This window comes from Hyperolius riggenbachi, chromosome 1, assembly GCF_040937935.1.
Source record: "Hyperolius riggenbachi isolate aHypRig1 chromosome 1, aHypRig1.pri, whole genome shotgun sequence".
Lineage (NCBI taxonomy): Eukaryota > Metazoa > Chordata > Amphibia > Anura > Hyperoliidae > Hyperolius > Hyperolius riggenbachi.
The window spans coordinates 394,243,532-394,259,229 of NC_090646.1; positions in this window are offsets into that span (position 1 = coordinate 394,243,532).

The following is a 15,698-nucleotide window of genomic DNA, read 5'->3' on the forward strand; positions in this document are numbered from 1 at the left end:
TTAGCTGTTTAAAACTAGGTTCAAGGCATGTACATACCTGTGACTGATGTAGCCCATTGGGGATCAGGACCTGATCATTTGGATGACATCACTGGGCTAACACTGTACAGAAACAAAGTCAGCTGCACAGCTGGCGAGGTGTTCTCTTGCCATGTGGGAGGTGCATAGTGCCAATGGAGTGTCTCGTGCGTGATGTCATGTGGTGGGCGGGGCAAGTGGTGGCACAAAGGAATTGGCCGCCACTCAGTCAAGTTGATCTGCCTGGCGAATTGTTTGCGGGTGGGAGCCACTGTACAGATGCTGGATTATTGGCTTAGGCGGTCATTTTCAACTGCCTCAGTCGACTTTAATCAAGCAGGTGTAGGAGCTTTAGGCAACTGTTTAAAGAAAGCATAAAAGATCACTGGTCATAGAAGCATAATGCTACATGCCACTACACACTCTATTTCCAATACACGCAAAATGAAGTGGTGCAGCTTATCATTAACATAATCAGTCTGATGGATATGTTCTAGTGGCCAGTGCCACCCTTAAGTACATGTGCTAGTACATCTGCCCCTGCACAGATAAGCCAAAGCAGCTTCATGCTACTGCGCATGTGCATCTATGCTTCTGCATAAAACAGGGTCCCGCCAAGCAGCTGTAGGTTCAAGGAGGACGTGGGACGCTTCTGGACCATGCAAAGGCACCTCTCTTCTTAGGTAAGTATATTTCTTGTTTTTTATAACACCTTGGATTTGTTTTAAGTCTACCAAATACAAACATATATTTAGCCTTTTGAATAAGGGTGAATCAATCAACATGTGATTTTTGCTGGAGAGCTAATCATGGTTGAATAAGCAGACATTATGCAGACATTATGCCAATATCCTCTATGTGCTGTATGTAAGATCTGTGCATGAGAAAAGGAAGAGTATCTGTATATCCTCTGTGGAAATATTGCACAGGAAACAAGAATGTATGATGCTTTCACCTAGAGAAAGCACATGAAATATACAGTAGATGAAAAGTAAAAGTAACATAGCAAATGCAGTTTGAAATGCAGGAGGAAAAACGATAGGAGCAGGTTCCCAGTTGCTAACGGTGTAAAGGTTCTTGGTTTCCCTTTGAGAATCTGTGTTCTTATCTCAGAAAACTAAAGCTTGAAACAGACAACTATAGCTGCATTACAAAACCCTTGCCTGCAGCCAAAAGAAAACAGTTGCTACAGTTAATGAATTGATAAATGGCATGCCTCAACTATGTTTATTTGTATTTTTTTCTGTGCCCACTTATAAATTCTATCTGATTTAGATTTGAAAGTAAGTTAAGCTAACTAAATCTGGTAGTCAGAAAGTTTTCTGCCTGGCTATCTCCTTAAATCCACTCCTCCAGCCCTTACCTGAAGATGGTCTCTTCTGAGATGAGATATTTCACGTGGTAACAGTCACTTGCCTTCCCATTGTATCTTGTTGTGGAGAGAATAGTTATAGGCAGAGATGTTGCTAGAATCACACCCATTAGAGAGATATGTGTGCTGTTCATTTAGCATATTGCTTCAACAAGTGGGTATGACCACGAACGATTGTGGGTGTATGTGAACTTAACAGGCGGCAACTAGAAATCTGTGGCACCCTTACTCCTTTTGGCAAGCTTTATTCCTCAAAGACATATATAAGCCATAAATACAGCAAAGACCCGTTATCTAGAACTCAGGCAACTGGAAATCTCAATTAACCTTCATGCCTATGGGATAGTGGGGACTGTTTTTTTTTTTTTGGGGGGGGGGTTAGGGCAGGTTTGGAGACTTAAAGAGAACCCGAGGTGTGTTTAAAGAATGTTATCTGCATACAGAGGCTGGATCTGCCTATACAGCCCAGCCTCTGTTGCTATCCCAAACCCCACTAAGGTCCCCCTGCACTCTGCAACCCCTCATAAATCACAGCCAGGCTGTGAGGCTATGTTTACATCTGTAGTGTCAGTCTCAGCTGCTCCCCGCCTCCTGCATAGCTCCGGTCCCTGCCCCCGTCCCTTCCCTCCAATCAGCAGGGAGGGAAGGGATGCAGGCGGGGACTGGAGTTCTGCAGGAGGCGGGGAGAGCAGCAGACTGACACTATAGAGATAAACACAGCCAGCTCTGACAAGCTGTTTGTCAGCAGCGTGGCTGTGATTTATGAGGGATTGCAGAGAGCAGGGGGACATTAGGGGGATTTGGGATAGCAACAGAGGCTGGGCTGTATAGGCAGATCCAGCCCCTGTATGCAGATAATATTCTTCAAACCCACCTCGGGTTCTCTTTAAGAATACTTACCAAGCCTCCAGCAATGTCTTGTAGCCTTCCTGCAGTTCCTAGCTGACTCCTAGCAGCTTTCTGGCTTCCATGCACGGAAGACGATGTGTGTCACTTGACCTGATGCGACTTCCACATGCTGGCTTCCTTGCGTGAAGGATACTTGAAAGCCACTAGGAGCTACAGGAAGTCTACAAGATGTTTCTGGAGGCTCAGTGACTATTTAGGAGGGAAGGTTTGTGCTTTTTCAGCTGGTTGCTCAGCACATGTGTCTGGCATCAGGTGATCCCCATCGGGGCCAGATACAGGGGACTCTGCTGTATTGTGCAAACAGCCATGTAAGACATAATGGCAATGAACTGCTTATGCAAGATTTTCAATCTCACCAAGGTGGAATTTGATTGCTATCTTTTTAAGGTGCATAATTTACACAAAACATTTTCAAAATCCTGGATAATTGGGATTATTTGCATCTCATTAACCATCCCTAACACTGACTAAATTTACAGTCAGTGTCCAAGATAGGGCTGTATTCACTTTCATTACTTTACCTTCACTACAGTGTCTTGTTAAAGTTGGATTAAACTCTGACAAAGCATTCAGTGAAAATGTGTTTTTCTACTTTTTATTACCCAAATGTTTATTATATTTGCTTTTGTGCACAAGTAATATTGTCTGTTTACGAATTTCAAGTTCCCAAAGTACAGTTTATCTGCTCCGAAAGCTACCATTGTAATTTATTGCATAGCTGCTGTATTTATTATTATAATGAATCCAGTGATAATTTGTCTTCTGTGCACACTTTCTGCTTGTGTTCAGCTGAAGCAGTGCTAGGAATGTTTACTCACAGTGGCTGATAGGGAAATATAAACAAGATAATGTAATCCCTTCCTCAACTTCGGATTCAGAGCTAAACTTCCCACTGAAGAAGGAAGTGCTGTGTTTAACTTTTTGAATGCTGTTCTGCTGCCATTTTTTTGGGTTGTAGGTTTTTATGCTGTAAAGTATATTTTAGAACACCAAAGAAATGAGTGTCATGCCACTTTAAGTAATAGTTTTTGAATTGCGTGCTGTCTGATAATAAAATTCATCATGCTTTAGATGGATCCAAAGTAACACACACACAAATACACACACAAACTCAGCATCCTTCTTTGTAATATGTTTATGTAGTTGTAGATCTCCGAAGGCCAAGCAGAATTGCATAACACTATTTTATAACCCTGTCAACAGTTTAATTTGTATAAAGAAATGTCAGTTCAACCTTAGTAGAAATTTGCCATTTGTCACCCGGATGCACTGTTTAGCTATCACCATATGGCTGTACTGTTTTCTGACAGTCCATTAATTTAAATAACATTACACATTTCCAAGTCTCTTATACTTTTTCAGTTTTATAGAGTTTATATGATTTATTAGTGTTATAATGGCATGCATGGTAACACAGGTATATACAGTATAAACTGTTATGCTGTACTTTACCTGATGGTAAACAAGCTGCAGTCTATGATAATCCCTACTTAGAATTTTCTAGAAGCCAGTATGGTTTGCAGATATGGCCCTGGGTCTTAATTCTCAGTCCCCAAGTCAGGAGATTTGTTTCTTGAGGTGGTAAAGCAAGCTGTTTCTTTGTTTACAAAACTTGCCAATTACATCAGCAGGTGGAGATTTTAAAATGTAATATTTAATCTGTTACTAATTAAAATGTTTTATATATCAATATGTTAAAATGGAATAAAAAGAAAAACTATTAATTCCCTTTGAAAACAAGGATTAGGAGTGAAAATCTCACAAAGCACAAAAAATAAGCCTTATACCAAGCACAAATATTTGACCTAAATAATATATCAAATAACTGGTCCAAGATCAGGCTACCAGACTTTATGGATCCATATTTTATCTGTGGGAGGAAGGTAAAGTTTTTATAAATTTATAGGGCTAATAACATATTATTGTGACATATAATAACCACATTTGTTCCCATTAATATTGCAGACATCATACAATGCCCTAAGATTTAAAGCTCCACCAAACCTTCTGTATTAGTTCAGATTAGAATAGAATAGGAAGTGGTCAACTTTTATTGTTACGTGTGCTCAATATGATCATCTGGCAAAACATTGTGCTAATGTTTTCATTCAGGATTTAGCATTAATAAAACCAAAACCAAAACATCTTTTAAAGCAGAAAAAAGTTCTGACTTGTCTCAGGTTTTTTGTTTCCATTGGTAATCCCAAGGTTACAATCAGAGTCCTCGTTGTCTTCAGGAAAGTAAGTGTGTAGACTTCTCCTTACTGGTTATTAGACTGGATAGAACAACCAGATAGAACTAGACAACAAATAGTCAGATACTTTCACAACTGCATACAAAATGTTGGAGCGTCAGACAAAAAAATTATGAAACTGTTAATCGGGAATGTCTGCAATGGAGGAAATACCATAAAACAGTATTTCCGTATTTAGAAATTTTGTTTTAAATCTTTTTCAGCCATTTTAGTTGTGTGACATTGAAGGTTAAAAAAGAAAATAGTGCTAAAATGTGGACATTTTCTCTCATTCAACACACACTAGGCCCCTTGTCACTTATCTTTTATCCCGAGCTTTCCCATGGGAGATTTTTTTTACACCTGAGCAATATAAAACCTTTTAAGTCCCATAGAGAGCAAATATATATTCAAAATCATTTTGACATTACTTTTTAATCTGCTTTTTAGCACTTTTTCATTTGTTAGGTGCTGCAATGGGATTTTGTAGGAATGTTGAGAATAGTGATGGGTCGTTCGCGAACGAGCCGGCTCTAAGAGCTGGCTCTTTGCTGCGAACGACAACAGCCGGTTCTCAGTTTCAAAAGAGCCGATGCCTCAGCCGTCTCACACAGCCCTGCTTTGGTCTGTAATAAAGGGCGCTGAGGCATGCTGGGAGATGTAGTCCTCCTCTCGCAGCTTGTAGAAGTGTATTGGGCGGAGCAGAGCAGTAGCAGGAGGGATTGCACCAGTCAGAGAAGCAGTCTGGAGTTGTCATGGAGACGGGGGCTGGGCTTTTACTCCGATCCTGAGTGGTGTCTAGTGATATTTCATGAAGAGCCGATTGAGAGCCGTAAGAGCCGGCTCTTTAATGGGAGCCAATTCAGAAGAGCCGATTCTCTGAGAAGAGCCGGAATTCCCATCACTAGTTGAGAAAGATACTGTATGTCATGGAGAAAAACCTCAGAAGTAATGTGAATTAAAGAAGTGACTTTTTAGTGATTATGTACAGTTTTAAGTGTAAGATTTCAAGTTGTATAGATATTCACCCTTAAAGTGTACCTGAGGCGATATGTGACATGATGAAATAATCATGTGTATGTACAGTACAAAACATATTAATAACCAGGCTGTTTTACTTGTTTTATTTTGCTGCCCGAAAGAGTTAATTTCTAGGCATGAAAGTGACAGCTTCTGTCTTGCCGATACCTTGCCGGGAATATAGGAAACATCACTGATAAGCAAATTACAGCCATACAAGATTTCCTGGCAGAATTCAACTTCTGAAGGCAGGGAGAGATCAAATACATGAACTATTGACCTTGCTCTAACTCTGGGACACTTAATAGGCTGCCACTGATTAGTGACAGTAAAACATTAAAGCTACTTTTTAAATGTTTAAATATAAAAGAAAACCATGGCATACTTAAAAAAAGTATTTTTTAGGAGTAGGAGGATAAATATAATTGTTTATCTCAACAATTTATTTTCATCTTGAGTTCACTTTAAGCTGATGAGAGATAAAAATAAAAAAAAAACCTATGGAAAGATCCTTGAAGGCAAAGTAGTGCAAAAGCTTTCTTTGTGGATTGCCAAACTTTTTTTGATTGTTGGAGAAATGATGCATATAAAATCATTCACTTACGGTCTATTAAATATTGAAAAACATATAATTATCTTTCCACATTTTTCTTGTGGTGGCTTAGGAATTTCATTATCATAAGAAGTCACTACCTTTATTAATGCATTAAATATCAGTACCGTCATTCGTGTTAGTGAATTATTAAATCCTCAATTATTCCAAATAATTAAACCAATTAATGGTTTTGTAATTAATTTTGCATTCATATGCATAACAGAGCAAATAATGTTAATATCATGAATTAATATTAACAATATATAATTAAAAAGCTAAATGACAGTCATCTTTTGTTAAAGGCAACATTGCTGCTTCTGTCAGTTTAACCAATAGTGTTAAACATTTAAGGGGACAAACTGTTATTTAAATATAATTATAATTCATTTTCGTTGAATTTCTATGAAAAACAAAAATTATATGTAATTGATTCTGTAGATAGTATTTATTATGCTGTTCCTCAAAAGTATAAAATGGTATTAAAACAATTGATTACACTTACTGATGGCTGACATACTTGTGAACTATAATATACGAGAACAGAGGCGCCAGCAGGATAAAAACACTGTTTAAAAACTATAAAATTGCTTAGGAGGCAGTGGTGGACTTACCCCCTACAAGCAGGCACAACGAATGTGTATTCAAAACAGGTTAAATTTATTGGCACACTTCAGGGTTTAGCTTGCAACGCGTTTCGCAGGTCAAGCCCGCTTCATCAGGCAAATACAGGAAGGAGTACACTATTGGGGGTAAGAGGCAAACATTTGTGTATGACCGGACATAATATACCATATACACTGTATCAGTATACATAATAGTGGTGAGTCATGGTAGTAATGATGATAACCGTCATTATTGTTAAAAATTGTACAGTCAGAACATATTTCAATTGGTGAATTTAAATAGTGTCAAAAAACAATGGGAAGTGGCCGGAAGCAAGGGAAAAGAAACGGGGAGGGGGGGGGGGAGGGAAAGGAAAGGGAGGGGGTGATATGTATGGATCAACAAAGGGGGGGGGGGGAAGGGGGAGTGGGTAATTGATGAGGAGAGGGGAAAAAAACCCGGGGGTGGGGGGTTTCGGGGGGGTTCTTAATGTGTGTGTGTGTGTGTGGGGGGGGGGGAATTACATATATATTATACATTATATATATTACATGGACCGTTATTCACGCTCGCCGCAATGGGCACCTATGCAAGTGAATGTATCCCTATTCATGTCCATACGTATATGCACATACACTAGGCAGTAATCAATGGGGTACTGGTAGTAATAGTATCTAGGGGTAAGGGAATAAGTAAAGTTAAATGCACCGCAAAAATAGGGGTCAAAAACATCAAGAGTGGAGTCACTTACCAGCAGTATGTCCGGGTAGAACCTGGTGCCTCAGTGGCCAGGCACTACTGAACTGCCGTTTAAATAGTAGTGAGGAACGCCCTCCAGTTGATTAGAATATGGGGCGGGTACTGAATTTCCCGCCTTGCGGACATCGCGTCATTACGCAACGTGCGCATGCGTACATTGAATGCGTCATTGCGTCTCCGGGATGCGTATATATGGCCGCATGCATCTATAGCACAGGCGTGCTTATAAGGTGTCATGCGTGTGACGGTACGGGTAGGATCAATGCGTCCAAAAAGACGCATGGGAGGCGGAAAAATACTGGGACATGAAAATAAATAGGAATAGTGTACTGATTAATCGGTATCCACATAAAAGCACATAAAACATATAATGAAACATAAAAACCATATAAAACATAAAAGTGAACATAAAAGTGGTATCCCAGAAACATTGTCAGCTAATAAAAATAATAATAAAAATATTATGAATACTCATATGACAATAATAAGAATGATAAAAAATAATAGTCATAATAATAGTATTGACATAATACACGTAATGCTAATATTTTTGATAATAGTAATAGTAAAAACTGATAGCAATGCTAAAGACAGAACGTATAGCCAAAACGCGATAAAAGAGGCGACTGAATAAAATATATTGTAGATCGAATATGATTAGTGAATTTTTTCTAATTTTTTCTAATTTTTTCTTTGCCTGTACATACTACACCATATTGGGCTCTCGGTTCTTCTCTCTTTCTCATACTTGTGAACTATTTTGCCATGGAAACTAATGGCAGGTATTTGAGAAGTGGTTTGTTTTTGAGCCACTTTTCAAGTGCCTTCTGCAGTGTTTCAAGAGTGGAAACCACTTTGCTGTTAGCTAACTGCTCCAATACAAGCCTTTGCAAAGTGATTTGCAATAGTAAATGTAACAAACGCTGGAGAGGCAGCCGCGGTGAACAGCGCTACCACCGCAGCTGCCTCCAGCTCCCTGTCTAGCAGTGTATTCATGCCTCAGGCGTCTAGCACGCCGAGGACAGGTCTGTCAGTTGCACATAGGGTTGCCTTGTTGCGTGCACGCGCTTACAGACAGGACCTTTATGCGGGGAGGAGGCGCGTCAGCTGACCGGCCGGTCGGCTGATGTCAGAGGAGATGCTCGCCGCTCCTCATTGGTTGTTGGCAGGGGGTGTGCCAGAGGGGTCTCCTCTGCTTCATAAGCCTTGCTGTATCACTCGCAACTTGTCTGCTGTTGCGAATACTTGGTGTTAGCGCTCAGACCATTAGATAGTTCCGGTGTGCTTTGATCTGGGAGGAAACCGGGGATTTCACACAAGATAGGAATTGTTTGATAGCCTTAAAGATATTACATTACTGTGTTATTATTTGTGCATGACTCTGGCTCGTTCTGACTACTCTTCTGCTCAGTGATTCTGTACCTCTGCCCATCTGACCTTGCTGCCGACTCTGCCTGTTTATATCTTCCTGTCTCTGCCTTCCGATTTTGTACTGCATCTGTCTGTCAGTTGCCAAACCCGATCTGTCTAACCACTCTACTCTCACCAGAGGGCCCTTGACTCTGGTGAGGGGCGTGGTACTGTTAGTACCCACCAGCTCCTCTGGTGAGGTATTGCTAAACCTATCAGTACTACTGTTGCACCAATCACTCATTGCTATTTGTTGTCACATCAGCTTTTGATAAACCGGTATTATAGGTGATTCTGCAGATCACCATATAATCAGGTATATATCTGCATTATAGGTGATACTGCAGATCACCTAATAATCAGAATTCTGTTCTTTGCTGAGACAAATCGTTACAGTAAACTCCCATATTTTTCTGGCAAGAAATTAAAGGTTAAAGAAGAGCTCTAGGCTAGTGTTGGGCGAACACCTAGATGTTCGGGTTCGCGAACGTTCGCCGAACATCGCCGCGATGTTCGGGTGTTCGCGCCGAACTCCGAACATAATGGAAGTCAATGGGGACCCGAACTTTCGTGCTTTGTAAAGCTTCCTTACATGCTACATACCCCAAATTAGCAGGGTATGTGCACATTGGGAGTGGGTACAAGAGGAAAAAAAATATTTGAAAAAGAGCTTATAGTTTTTGAGAAAATTGATTGTAAAGTTTCAAAGGAAAAACTGTCTTTTAAATGTGGAAAATGTCATGTTTCTTTGCACAGGTAACATGCTTTTTGTCACCATGCAGTCATAAATGTAATACAGAGAAGAGGTTCCAGGAAAAGGGACCGGTAACGCTAACCCAGCACCAGCAGCAGCAGACGTGATGGAACAGGAGGAGGTGCAGGAGGAGAAGGCCACGCTTTTTGAGACACAACAACCCAGGCCTTGCATGAGGACAAGAAGCGTGCGGATAGCATGCTTTGTACCGCCATGCAGTCATAAATGTAATAAAGATAAGAGGTTCAATAAACATGGACCACGCGGCAACGCTAACCCAGCAGCAGCAGACGTGATGGAACAGGAGGAGGCGCAGGAGGAGAAGGCCACGCTTTTTGAGACACAACAACCCAGGCCTTGCATGAGGACAAGAAGCGTGCGGATAGCATGCTTTGTACCGCCATGCAGTCATAAATGTAATAAAGATAAGAGGTTCAATAAACAGGGACCACGCGGCAACGCTAACCCAGCAGCAGCAGACGTGATGGAACAGGAGGAGGTGCAGGAGGAGAAGGCCACGCTTTTTGAGACACAACAACCCAGGCCTTGCATGAGGACAAGAAGCGTGCGGATAGCATGCTTTGTACCGCCATGCAGTCATAAATGTAATAAAGATAAGAGGTTCAATAAACAGGGACCACGCGGCAACGCTAACCCAGCAGCAGCAGATGTGATGGAACAGGAGGAGGCGCAGGAGGAGAAGGCCACGCTTTTTGAGACACAACAACCCAGGCCTTGCATGAGGACAAGAAGCGTGCGGATAGCATGCTTTGTACTGCCATGCAGTCATAAATGTAATAAAGATAAGAGGTTCAATAAACAGGGACCACGCGGCAACGCTAACCCAGCAGCAGCAGACGTGATGGAACAGGAGGAGGCGCAGGAGGAGAAGGCCACGCTTTGAGACACAACAACCCAGGCCTTGCATGAGGACAAGAAGCGTGCGGATAGCATGCTTTTTACCGCCATGCAGTCATAAATGTAATAAAGATGAGAGGTTCCATAAACAGGGACCGGCAACGCTAACCCAGCAGCAGCAGCAGCAGCACACGTGATGGAACAGGAGGAGGCGCAGGAGGAGAAGGCCACGCTTTGAGACACAACAACCCAGGCCTTGCATGAGGACAAGAAGCGTGCGGATAGCATGCTTTTTACCGCCATGCAGTCATAAATGTAATAAAGATAAGAGGTTCCATAAACAGGGACCGGCAACGCTAACCCAGCAGCAGCAGCAGACGTGATGGAACAGGAGCAGGCGCAGGAGGAGAAAGACCATGCTTTTTGAGACACAACAACACAGGCCTTGCATGAGGACAAAAAGAGTGCGGATATAGCAGCAATGCTTTTTGCCGCCATGCAGTCATAAATGTAATACAGATGAGAGGTTCAATAAACAGGGACCGGTAACGCTAAACCATCCCAGATGTTCATTGGTCATGTTACTTGGTTGGGGTCCTGGAGTGTTGCGTAGTCATTTCCAACCCAGGATTGATTCATTTTAATTTGAGTCAGACGGTCTGCATTTTCTGTGGAGAGGCGGATATGCCGATCTGTGACGATGCCTCCGGCAGCACTGAAACAGCGTTCCGACATAACGCTGGCTGCCGGGCAAGCCAGCACCTCTATTGCGTACATTGCCAGTTCGTGCCAGGTGTCTAGCTTCGATACCCAATAGTTAATACAATAATACAATAACATTTGTAAAGCGCTTTTCTCCCATAGGACTCAAAGCGCATAGCTGTGTCTCAGATTAATACAGGGTTTCAGGCTGGGTTGTGTTACAGAGGAGATAGTCAGATGTTCATGAATGCCAGACTGAAAAGGTAGGTTTTCAGTTTAGACTTAAATGTTTCCAGGGATGGAGCTGTCCTGATTGGGTGTGGCAGGGAGTTCCAAAGTGTAGGGGCAGCATGACAAAAGGCTCTGTCTCCAAAGGTTTTGAGGTGGACTCTGGGGGTGACCAAGGTGTTACGTCCTTTTGATCTAAGATTGTGGGGGGTGTGATGTAGTTGCAACAAGTCCTTCAGGTATCCAGGGCCCAGATTGTGCAAGGATTTGAATGTCAGTAAGCCAATCTTAAACAGAATTCTCCATTTTATCGGTAGCCAGTGGAGTGAGCTCAGGGTTGGTGTTATGTGGCAATGGCAGGGTTGGCTCGTTAACAGCCTTGCGGCGGCATTCTGTACTAATTGCAGGCGGCGTAAGTCTTTCTTATGCAGGCCTGTGTAGAGGACGTTGCAGTAGTCTAACCTTGATGTGACGAAGGCATGAACTAGGGTTGGAAGATCCTCTGAAGGAATTAGGTGTTTAATCCTTGCAATATTCCTTAGGTGAAAGAAGGAATGTTTCACAACAGCTGAGATTTGATTCCTGAAGCTTAATTTCCCATCAATCAGTACTCCCAGGCTGCGCACACAGTCTGAGTTGTTCAGGTCTGAGCTCCCTATCCTTAGCGGTGTTGGTTGAGACTGGAGCTGCTTTGCTGTTGAGCCCTGGCCCTCGATAACAAGAACCTCAGTTTTGTCAGCATTAAGTTTTAGCCAATTATTATTCATCCACTCCTGAAGCTCAGCTAAGCATGCGTTTATTTGTGGAGTAGGGTCTGTGACGTCAGGTTTGAATGACAAATATAGCTGGGTGTCATCAGCATAGCAATGATATGTCAGGCCATGTTTTTGTATGATTTCTCCAAGTGGCAGCATGTATATGGTGAACAGTAAAGGGGATAATATTGCGCCCTGAGGTACACCGTATTTTAGTGGTACAGGGTTGGAGAGGAAGGGCCCTAAGGCTACCCTTTGTGTTCTGCCAGCCAGGAAGGAGTTGAACCACCGGAGAACAATGCCATCTATGCCACAGTACTCTTGTAGCCTGTTGAGTAAGATTTCATGATCGACTGTGTCAAAAGCCGCTGAGAGGTCGAGCAAAATCAGGATGGAACATTGACCCTTGTCTCTTGCAATGAGCAGATCATTGCAAATCTGGGTGAGGGCTGTTTCACAGCTGTGATATTTCCTGAAACCAGATTGAAGAGGGTCAAGGATGTTGTTTCTGGAGAGCCTGGCTTCAAGTTGGAGGTAGACAGCCTTTTCAATAACTTTTCCCAGAAAGGGGAGGTTTGAGACAGGTCTGTAGCTGTTTAGAGCATCTGGGTCTAAGGATGGTTTCTTGAGTAGAGGCCTGACGATTGCTTCTTTCAGAGTAGAGGGAAACCACCATTCTTGTAAGGAGCCGTTGACTATTTTGTGGAATGCCGGTGTAAATAGTTCAGGGCATTTCAACATGAACTTAGTGGGGCCAGGGTCCAGATCGCAGGTAGTCTGGCGAAGGTTTGAGAGGATATCCAAGATGTCTTTTTCAGTGGTTACCTTAAAATCAGACCATGGTGGTAGGCTATTTTTGCACCTGTTATATGGCTCTGCATGGGTTTCTGGGGCTGTGAATTGAATGGCAGATCGTATGGAGGAGACTTTGTCTGAGAAGAAGTGGGCAAATTTCTCGCACAGTTCCTGTGAAGGTCTGATGCTGGATTTCCTGCAAGATGGATTGCAGAGACTGTCAACCGTGCGGAAGAGTTGGGCAGGTCTGTTGGCTGCATTTGCAATTTCGTGAGACAGGAATAAGGACTTCTTTTTGTTAATCATCGTTTGATATTTTTTCAGGTGAGCAATTAGGGAAAGTTTGTCATCAGGAGACTGATGTTTGCGCCACCTTCGTTCCAGTCTGCGTCCCTGTTTCTTTAGTTCCATTATAGAGTTGTCAAACCAGCGAGCATGATGTAATGGTGCGGAACGTTTAATCTTTAAGGGAGCTATGGCGTCAAAAGCGGCTGAGACATCGTGGTTATATTTAAGGACCATGGATTCAAGGCCGAAGTTGTGATCTGTCAGTCCACCTAGATTGAGGCTGTTCTGAAGGTGTTGGGGTGTCAAACCTTTCAAGGAACGATATTTTATTAGTTCTTTCACTTGGTGTTTTGTAGCCGGTGCTGTAAAGGAGAAGTGGACAGTGTGGTGGTCTGACCAAACTACTGGATCAATTTCCACATTGGATATTAGGAGTTCTGAATGGAAAATGAGGTCCAAAGTGTGTCCTTTTTTGTGGGTAGGGAGGTTGACGGCTTGAGAGAAGCCCAGTTCATTCATGGAGAGAAGTAGCTTAGTTCCAAATTGGGAAGAGTGTGTATCGACCCGTGCGTTAAAGTCTCCAAGAATGATCCACCTAGGGTGTTTCAGTGTTATGCAAGATACAAGTTCTGCTATTTCCTTGAGAAAAGCTGAGCCAGCATCAGGGGGTCGGTAGACAAGCAGTATGTTTATTTTTTTTCCAGCTGAGAGCTGGGCTGCTAGACATTCAAAAGAGTGGGTGGGGGCTACAGCAAGGGGTTTAATATTCAAACTGGATTTAAAGCACAGAGCTAATCCTCCGCCCTTGCGGTTTTGCCTTTCACACTGTAAAACTGAGTAATTGTCTGGTACCGCAGCTGCGAGAGTGGGTCCTGAGTTCTGATCCAACCATGTCTCTGTAATTAAAGCTAGATCTGAAGCCTCTATTAGATCATAAATAACTGCTGTTTTGTTGTTTATGGACCTGGCATTGCAGAGTACTGCTTTAATGTTGTTTGCCTTAACTTTGAGGTCTGTGTTCCTAGCTCCTGGCTGGGGGTTGTAATCAGGAGTGTGGCAGCTGTCTCTGTTATCTGGGTCCTTTACTGATACAGCTGATTTATAGATATGTGATGATTGCTTTGGCTTTGATTTATGGGTGCCTGCACCTCCTCCCCTCTTCCCCCGCCTTGTTTTCTTGAGAATCCCAAAGGATTTTAGAGGGGTAATCAAAGCAGAATCTATTTGTAAGAGTTTCTTGGGAACAGAGGTTGCAATATAGATAAGCATCTCAGCTGAGTATTTTAATGGTGGCATTTGGACAGCTGATAGACACCCTGCTGAGATCAAAGGGAAGGGGTCTTTTGCAAGCTGTACTTCTCAGAAAAAAAAGGAGATGCTCCAGATTAAAACAAATTAAGACAGTTCCTTGTTTCAATTTAAAAAGTTTGGAATAAATGTAGAAATAGGATAGTCATAACATAGAAAGCTCACAAGGTGTTTTTTGCCATTTCCGTTACTTACAGAAGGATCAGGAGCTGAGGGTTGCAGAAAGTTGTAGAATTTCAAAGTTTGAGGTCAGCTCCTAGCAGGCTGGGCATTTTCAGTCCAAGTCCAATTTTAATCCAGTTTAAATCTCAGCCATCCAAAGTGATCCATAATTTCTGATGAGCTGTAGTTGTTGCCAGAGAGGTGATGCATAGGATTCCTCTGTATTTTTGGTCCTGTCCATGACCAAATGTATTTAAATAGTCAAATTTCTGAGACAAGATGTGGAGCAGCTTGAGAGAGCTGCAGCCCAGCTTGGGCACGCTCAGTGTTGAAGGGTGCAGATGGATTGTTCGACACAGCTACGCCATCTGACATGTAGTCCTTGACCATCTTCTCCAGGCGATCGGTGTTGGAGGTGGATCTGCACGCTTGCTGTTCAGTGGGCTGCTGCTGCATGGGTGTCAGAAAATTTTCCCACTCCAAGGACACTGCCGATACCATTCCCTTTTGGGCACTAGCTGCGGCTTGTGTTGTTTGCTGCCCTCCTGGTTGTCCTGGGTTTGCGGAAGTCAGTCTGTCGGCGTACAACTGGCTAGAGGAGGGGGAGGATGTCAATCTCCTCTCTAAAGTCTCCACAAGGGCCTGCTGGTATTCTTCCATTTTGACCTGTCTCTTTCTTCAAGCAGTTTTGGAACATTGTGTTTGTACCGTGGATCCAGAAGTGTATAAACCCAGTAATTGGTGTTGTCCAGAATGCGCACAATGCGTGGGTCGCGTTCAATGCAGTCTAGCATGAATTGAGCCATGTGTGCCAGAGTCCTGCCAGAATTATCATCATCCTCTTGTGAGCGTTGTGATAGTTGTTGTGATGCATCATAGTCGTCACCTTCTTCCTGGTCTGCTTCTGCTGACCATTCGCGCTGAATTG